Genomic DNA, 7,379 nt, shown 5'->3' with positions numbered 1-7,379 from the left:
GCGTGGGGACTCGAGGGCTCTGTGAAAGGGAGTGTGCCGTGAGGCTCAGCGCTTTGCGAGTCCTGACGGCTGGGGAGAGGTCGCGGATCCAGCGAGGTGTTCCATCCTGCTTTTCTGCCTTGCCACTTGGTGCTGGGTGACATTTTGCCTGTGCAGGGGTTTCACTGTCATGGAGCTGGCTGTGATGCCGCGAGGCAAGCGGACTATCAGGATGAGCTGGAAGAGAGAGGAGAGAGAGCTGGAGCTCGTGCTTTTGTGGCAGTGTTAACCCTACTGCGCCTGCTCCCTCGGAACACCCGTCCGCCTGGGTCCCCGTCTGCGGGCACGAGTGGGGCGGCCTGGCTGGAGCGCCCCGCCAGCGCTGGTGGGCCGCAGCCCAGGGCAGGCCAGGCCAGGCCAGTGTGGGCCGTAAAAGAGCAAAGCCGGACTGGTGCCCCCTTGGGGGAAGGCGAAGCGGCACCGGCCATGATGGTGCACGGTGCGGTTTGCTCTTGAGTTGGGGAGCTCTTGTTTTACGAGGTTTTTATTTTGCAGTTTTGTGCCTCCTGGTCACCAGTTTGTTTTCCACAGCTGCTTGTGAGCAAGGCAAAGATAACAGCATCTAAAAATAGCCTCGCGGCTGGCGATGCAGCTTACCTTGACCCCACTATTACAAGACTGGGGTCTCCCTTCCCAGCTGCCTGAGGGTGAGCCCGACTTGGGCCCCCCGACGGCAGGAGAGCGGCCCCACGCGTCCCTCAGAACTGTTCCATGTCCAGTCTGAGGGCAGGGCAGGGGCGTTGTGGTGCTGGTCTCTGTGAGAGGGGCAGTGGCTGATCCGTTCCTCTGTGAGGCCCAGAGCAACTGGGCTGCAAGATTGGGGGATGGGAGCCCAGACAGGGACCCCTTCTCCGTGCCAGCCCTGGGCATCTGCAGCTTTGCATTCCCTGGGAGGTCCGCCTGGCCATATATATGGGGCTTCCTCCTCTGTGCTTCAAGGGCCAGCAGGCCACCCCCTCCCCAAAGGATCCCGGCCCAGAATACAGAGGGACCCAAAGGTCCAGGGTGGCACTTAAATCATATACCAACTTCCTCAGTGCACATAGCAGCTGGGATACCACTCTTTGCTTTCCAGATGGAAAGCCCTGGACAGTTGAGTGACAAATCTCTTCCTCCTAATTGAAAGGCACCCATCTGTCTAAAGGGAGCCCCCCACCCCCCAGCTGATGGAGAAGGTACCACATGGAATGGAGACAGGAAGGCAGTGAGGACTTCTTAGTGGTCCCAGGGGATGTAAACCCAGGTCTACTCCTGTGGCTCATGGATCCTGAGATCCTGCTGAGCCTCTCCCATTATTTATTTTCGAAACCCACGTTCACTTTTTCTTGGGAAGCAAAGGTGGCAAAGTCCAGCTTGAGGAAAAAAGCCCCCCTCTGTTCTTGATTGGTTGAACTATGGTATTTTATTTTTGCAAAAATGCATCGGCGATTGCTGAAAATGTAAATGCCTAACTTTCTACGGTGAAAGAAACAAACTGATGGGCATGGGAGTCTAGGAAGGAAGGTGTGAGTCCCCACCATTAGTTCTCCATTCAGGATACAACCTACCAGGTCATTCTCTCCTCCTTTTCAAAGTGAATTTTGATCTTAACATTTTACCTTTCTTTTCTGTAGATCATGAATATAATCACTGGGCAAATATTAAGATAGAGAACCTGATTTGGGGGAAGGAGGGGACCAGGGAACAGAAAGCACCTCGGAGAAATCCATCATCTAGTAGACACTTGAAACCACTTGCTAGTTTATCTTTAAAATGTTCCCAGCATCTTTGTGTTCTCTACAGAAGATGCAAAATTGCTGCTGATTCAAGGTAGCCAAGGGCCCAGAGCACCAGTAGCTAACTCTTTGGCCCACTTAGAAGAGTAGATGGGAAGACCAGGAGTTGGGATTCAGAGTTTACAGAAATGTCATCAACTTTGATCTGCCTGTAGCAAAAAAGATGTCCGTGGTCTTTTGCTCTGAAAAACCAAAGTAGGGGGGAGGGGGTGCTTCCTCTCGCAGTTCAGAACCTGAATTGGCATTAACTAGAGACATTGAGCATGTTGGTCACAGAAGGACAAATACCGTCACAACTAAGCCCCAAATCTCAGGAGTTTAACACAATGCAGATTATTTCTTTTCACATAACGTCTAATCAACTTGTGGCTTTTCATGACAAGGAACCCAATACTCTGCCTTCTTGTGGCTCTTCGATCCCATAGGGCCTTGGAGTCCTTCCTGGGTTGCTCTGCACCCAGCCACCAGAAGGGGATGGAGAGGGCGTGGAGGAGTGTCCCACATTCCACTGGCCGGAACTTAATCACGTGGCCGCATCTACCTGACAGGGTGACTGGGAAATGTAGTCTGTGCCGTGGCAATAAGCCATCCGGTATGAAAGACACCCTTTTTTAGCTCTACTCTGGGATTTGGGTTTAGCTCTGGACAAGCCAGGTAGCTAGCTACGGATCTCCATCTTTAAGATGGTGGTAATTCCACCTGCCCTTTCCTGTCTCACAGGGATTTGGAAAGGTACAGAGATATAAAGGCTCCAAGGAGGGACCTTCTGGTCTAGCCTTTTTAGGCAGGGTCATTGTCATTATCCTCAAGTTATAAATCACGTGCCCAATGTGACACAGCTAGTTTATGGCAGGGCCAGAATCAGAACGAGTTACATAGGATATAGTTTCAGAAAGCTGATATATAGTCTCTAGATAGCCTTTTATTGTGTATAATCACTCGAAACGGCTATTCAGATTATTTGAAATCCATGTGAGACTTTTCCCAGTTCTTAAGTATCAGACCCCTTTTGGTCGGGCTTAGAATAGCCAGGGCACTGGTCTATGCCTTGTACATATATTAACTCATCTAATTTTCACAATAACCCTGGGGACTAGGGACGGTTATTATACTTGCTTTATAGCACAGAGGTTAAGGAACTTGCCCAAGGTTTCATGGATAACAAGTGACCGATCTGGGACTCGATCCCAAGCAGTTTGGCTCCAGCATCTGGCCCTGGATTATTTCACTACACAGCGTCTCCGACCTGGTGGCCTCCGTGTCTAGCCCTCTCTGGTGTGTCCAGTCAATGTAGACCCCGATACTCAGGCTTTAGTATTCCGAGTTTCCTCTCTCACTGAGTGACCTTGAAGGTCCATGATAGGGAGTCACTTATAAATTTGCTGAGGCATGAATTTGAGCCCCAAGCATATGAAATTGATACACAGGATTGTGCTACTTTGAGGAAGCCCAATCCCCAACCTGCAGCTCTGACAGCCCAGTGAGGCTTTTTTTTTTCCCCCCTTTAAAAAATTTTTGGCCTACTCATTACCAGGTAGGCAGTAACTGCTGTGAAGTAATAAAAAGATTGCTTCCTTGTGAAAGGCAGCCATCAACTGAGGGAAGGACTCTTCAGTGCCAGGTTAAAAGGGACCTTGGTGATTCGGTGGGGGTGGGGGAGGTGAACATTGTCACGTGGCTCCAGGTAATTGCTAATTGGGGTTGTTTTGTTTATCGTTGCATAAGAAATCACCCCCAAAGCTNGGGGTTCAGGGCTGGAAGTGTCTTCCTTCTGTGTTGTCTTGGCACTTCCCCTCTCTAAGCGGCCTCTCCACACAGTCGCTCCGGCGCCTGGACTTCTTACCTAGTGGTTTAGGGTCCCCAAGTGTGCTAAGGCAGAAGCTTCCAGGCCTTCTCAAGGCTGGGCCTGTGACTTGTTTTATCAACGGAACGAGGCTAAGTCACAGGTCCCACCCAGATGCCAGGACAGAGAAACGAGCCGCGGTCATGAAGGTCCGGTGCTGTGGAGACGGGCCCTTACGGTAGTGAGCTCGGAAGCCGCTGGATTTACAAATGTGAGGATTCTTGTAGGTTTCGGGAGAGGCCGACTCTACAGTAAAGTACAGGTTAAGCAACATCCATTCCTTTCACTCCAGCGGAGAAGGATTGCTACGCATGCGTGGTCCTTCCTCCATCCCCAAACTAACAAACCAGCTCTGCCCGTGAAAACACCGAGGCTGAAGGTGTGGCTGCCCGCAGGCGAGGGGAGGGAGGTGTGTGGCTCCTCTTGCGCCTCCCATCCTTGGTCTCAAAGGTGTCAGGGCTGAACAAGGAAGCAGGATCCACCCTCAGACATAAATGAAGACTAGTTTCTGAAAAGTCAGTGGCATGACAATTGCGTCGGAAGACAGGACTATTTCTGATCTCCATCTACTCGTCCCCGGCAAGTCACACATTGCCTGGTGACAGCACGCGCGATGGGAGCGCCTGGCTGCCTCAGGAGGCAGAGCTGCGTTCCTGCAGCCCCGGCCTGGCGCGTGCAGTCCTCGGGGCTCCATTTCAGAGCGGCTTCCCGGGCCCTTCAGTCTGCAGGGTGCGGGGCTGCCTGCACCCCCACGGCCCTCCTCGTCGTCACGACTCAAACACACCAGTCAGGGCTGGGCACCGGTGGCTAACAGCTCACAGCCAAGTCCCTCTTCCAGAACGGCCGTTGGGTGAGGAGAGCCCCGTTGCCCAAGGTCACACCCCTTCCCAGGTGAGCACCACTCCAATCACTGGTCGCCTTGCCTCAATTCGGGACAGTTCTGCAGGGCCGAGGCGGCTCCAGACCTCCTCCCGGGGCCTGGCCGAGCCTTGCTTGTAACTGTGTCACAGCCCAACTTCTCTCCCATCTCTCTCTGCCCGGTCCCACTTAGTTCCTCCGTAGGTGTTGATACCAAACGCATTTGTTCTGAGCTGCTCACTCGGCAGGCAAAGTCTGTGTCACAGTCTACCTCCAGGGAACCTGACCGAGATAGGGGGCTTGTAGACCGGGTTACTTACTACTCCGGGGTGGGCCACTGGGGACACACACAGAAAGAAGCAGGACACCCAGCATGGGTCTTCCCCAAATTCTTCCAGCTGGGAAGAGAGGACAAGTACTAAACCAACAATATGAGAAAATGAGCAAACATAATATAACGGTCGTAAGTAAGTCTCATGACTCAATGATTTTTCCCTCCTCACTCTACCCCTCACAAAGTTTTCCCCTCCTAAAGTTNATGACTCTGGGTTATAGAGAAGGGTTTGCATGCAGAATACTAATAGGTGGTTCAGCGCTCTTATCTAGACCTTTCCAATAGCGTCTGATAATGCAGGCCCATCAAGTACTGTTTCTCTGCTATTATTCTCAGAGGATAAAAGCGATGAAAGATACAAGCAGGGTTTTATGAATGAAAAGGTGATTCATCAGATGTCTTTTGGTCTATCTCACTAGAGTTAAGAAACAGTAATAATTTTGTGGTGTTACCACAAAATACAGGGGACAAAAGCTTTCTCTTATTTCCTTGCCTCCTCTTTTATTGTAAATAAAAACATGATGTCTTAGATACTGGGTTATTGTTTTGTGTTGGGAGACAGGGACCTGCATTTGAAATGGTGTTGACTCCCAGGAAAATGGAAACAGGGGAAATGTGGATCATGTCATATTCTAATTTTTCTTTACCTTTCCTTTCCCCTTTATTGCCTGGGTATCACCGATTCATTCATTCAGCAAATACGGAATCTTAAGTATTGTGGGGGTCCTGCCGAGGGATCTCAGAAAGTTTAAAGTGGACAACCACGTATGAAAATAATAAATAACAGTATAATACAGTAGCACCAACATGGGGTTTTGGGGAGGGGTTGGGGGTAATGCTTTTATTGAAATAGAACTTATGTACAGTTAAGCTGTATACAGGTCTTAAGGGTTGAGTTTAATGAGCTCTGATACATACATGTCTGTAACCACCTCCTGAAAAAAGATACAGTACATTTTCATCACCCTCCCCCGAATTTTTAGTACTCCTTTCTAATCATCCCCCCACTTTGGCAACTATTATTCTGATTTCACATAGATTAAATTTGCCTGTTCAAGAGCTTAATATAAATTGAATCATACAGTAGAATATTTTAAAAGTGTCTAGCTTCTTTCATTCAGCAAAATAGTTTTAAAATTCACCCATGTCGGGGCGCCTGGGTGGCTTAGTCGGTTAAGCGTCCGACTTTCGCTTGGGTCATGATCTCGCCGTTCGTGGGTTCGAGCCCCGCGTCGGGCTCTGTGCTGACTGCCAGCTCAGAGCCTGGAGCCTGTTTCAGAGTCTGTGACTCCCTCTCTCTCTGACCCTCCCCTGCTCACGCTGTCTCTCTCTCTCTCCTAGAAATAAATAAAACATTAAAAAAAAATTTTTTTAATTCACCCATGTTGTTGTATGTATCCGTAGTTCATCCCTTTTTATTGCTGAGCAGTAATTCATTGTAGAAATATACCACAGCTTGTTTATCCATTTAGTTGGGCTGTTTCCAGTTTGGGGCAATTCTGAATAAAGCTGCTGAGAATATTTTTGCACACATCTTTTTGTGGATTTAAGTTTTCATTTCTCCTGGGTAAATATCTAGGAATGAAACTGCTTAGTCATAGGGTATGTGTATGTTTAGTTTTATAAGAAACTGGCAGAGATGACTACAAAATGATTGTACCATTTTATACTCCTCCTGGCAAGCTCTCAGAGTTCTAGTTGCTCTGTACCCTCTTGAACACTTAGTATATTCGTGGTTGTTCCAGTGGATGTGAAATGGTATCTCACTATGGTTTTCATTTGAATTTCTCTGTTGACAGATAATATTGAACACCTTTTTATGTGCTTATTGGACAGAATCTTCTCTTCTCAAATGTCTAGTTAATCCTTTTTCTCACTTTTAATTGGGTTCTTTGTCTTTTTATTATTGATTTGTAGTAGCTCTTTATATGTTCTGAATGAAAGTTCATTGTCAGGTATATGGATTACAAATATTTATTTACAGTCTGCCTTGCCAGTTTATTTTCCAGTGGTGGTCTTTTGGTGAGTAGACTTTTTAAGAGTTTGACAGAGCCCAGTTCATCAGTATTTTCTTTTATGGCTAGTCTATTTTCTGCCCTGTCAGAGAAATCTGCTTCCCTCAAGTTCATGAAGATTTTCTCATGCATTTTCTTCTAGAGGTTTTATAGCTCTAGCTTTTATATTTAGATCTATGATCCTTCAATAGCTACTTCTTGTGCATGGATTCAAAATTCAGTTTTTTCCCATATGTACATTCAATTGTNGAACAGTGTATAAAATTTTTTTCTTTTCCCCCACTGAACTGACTTAACATCTTTCTCAAAAAACAAATCACTCAATTGTATGTGTGTGGGTCAATTTCTGGACTTTTTGTTCTGTTCCATTGATCTATATGTCTACTCTCTTGCCAAAGCACCACTGTCTTGACCTCTGTAGATTTACAGTAAGTCTTGAAATCAAGTAGTATAAATTCTCCAAATTTTTTCTTCTCTTTAAAGATTATTTTAGCTATTCTAGATCCTTTGTGTTT

At 47.6% G+C, this 7,379-nt stretch overlaps 1 protein-coding gene across 1 annotated transcript in view; it reads left to right on the top strand.

Moving 5' to 3' along the window:
- The window catches only part of NHS (NHS actin remodeling regulator), an 86,925-nt gene that overhangs the window by 555 nt on the left and 78,991 nt on the right, over positions 1 to 7,379 (top strand).

The sequence above is a fragment of the Crocuta crocuta genome, unplaced genomic scaffold, assembly GCF_008692635.1.
Source record: "Crocuta crocuta isolate KB4526 unplaced genomic scaffold, BGI_CrCroc_1.0 scaffold657, whole genome shotgun sequence".
In the NCBI taxonomy this organism is placed as follows: Eukaryota; Metazoa; Chordata; class Mammalia; order Carnivora; family Hyaenidae; genus Crocuta; species Crocuta crocuta.
The sequence above is the reverse complement of the archived record's forward strand: the minus strand, read 5'-3'. Positions and strand labels throughout refer to the sequence as shown.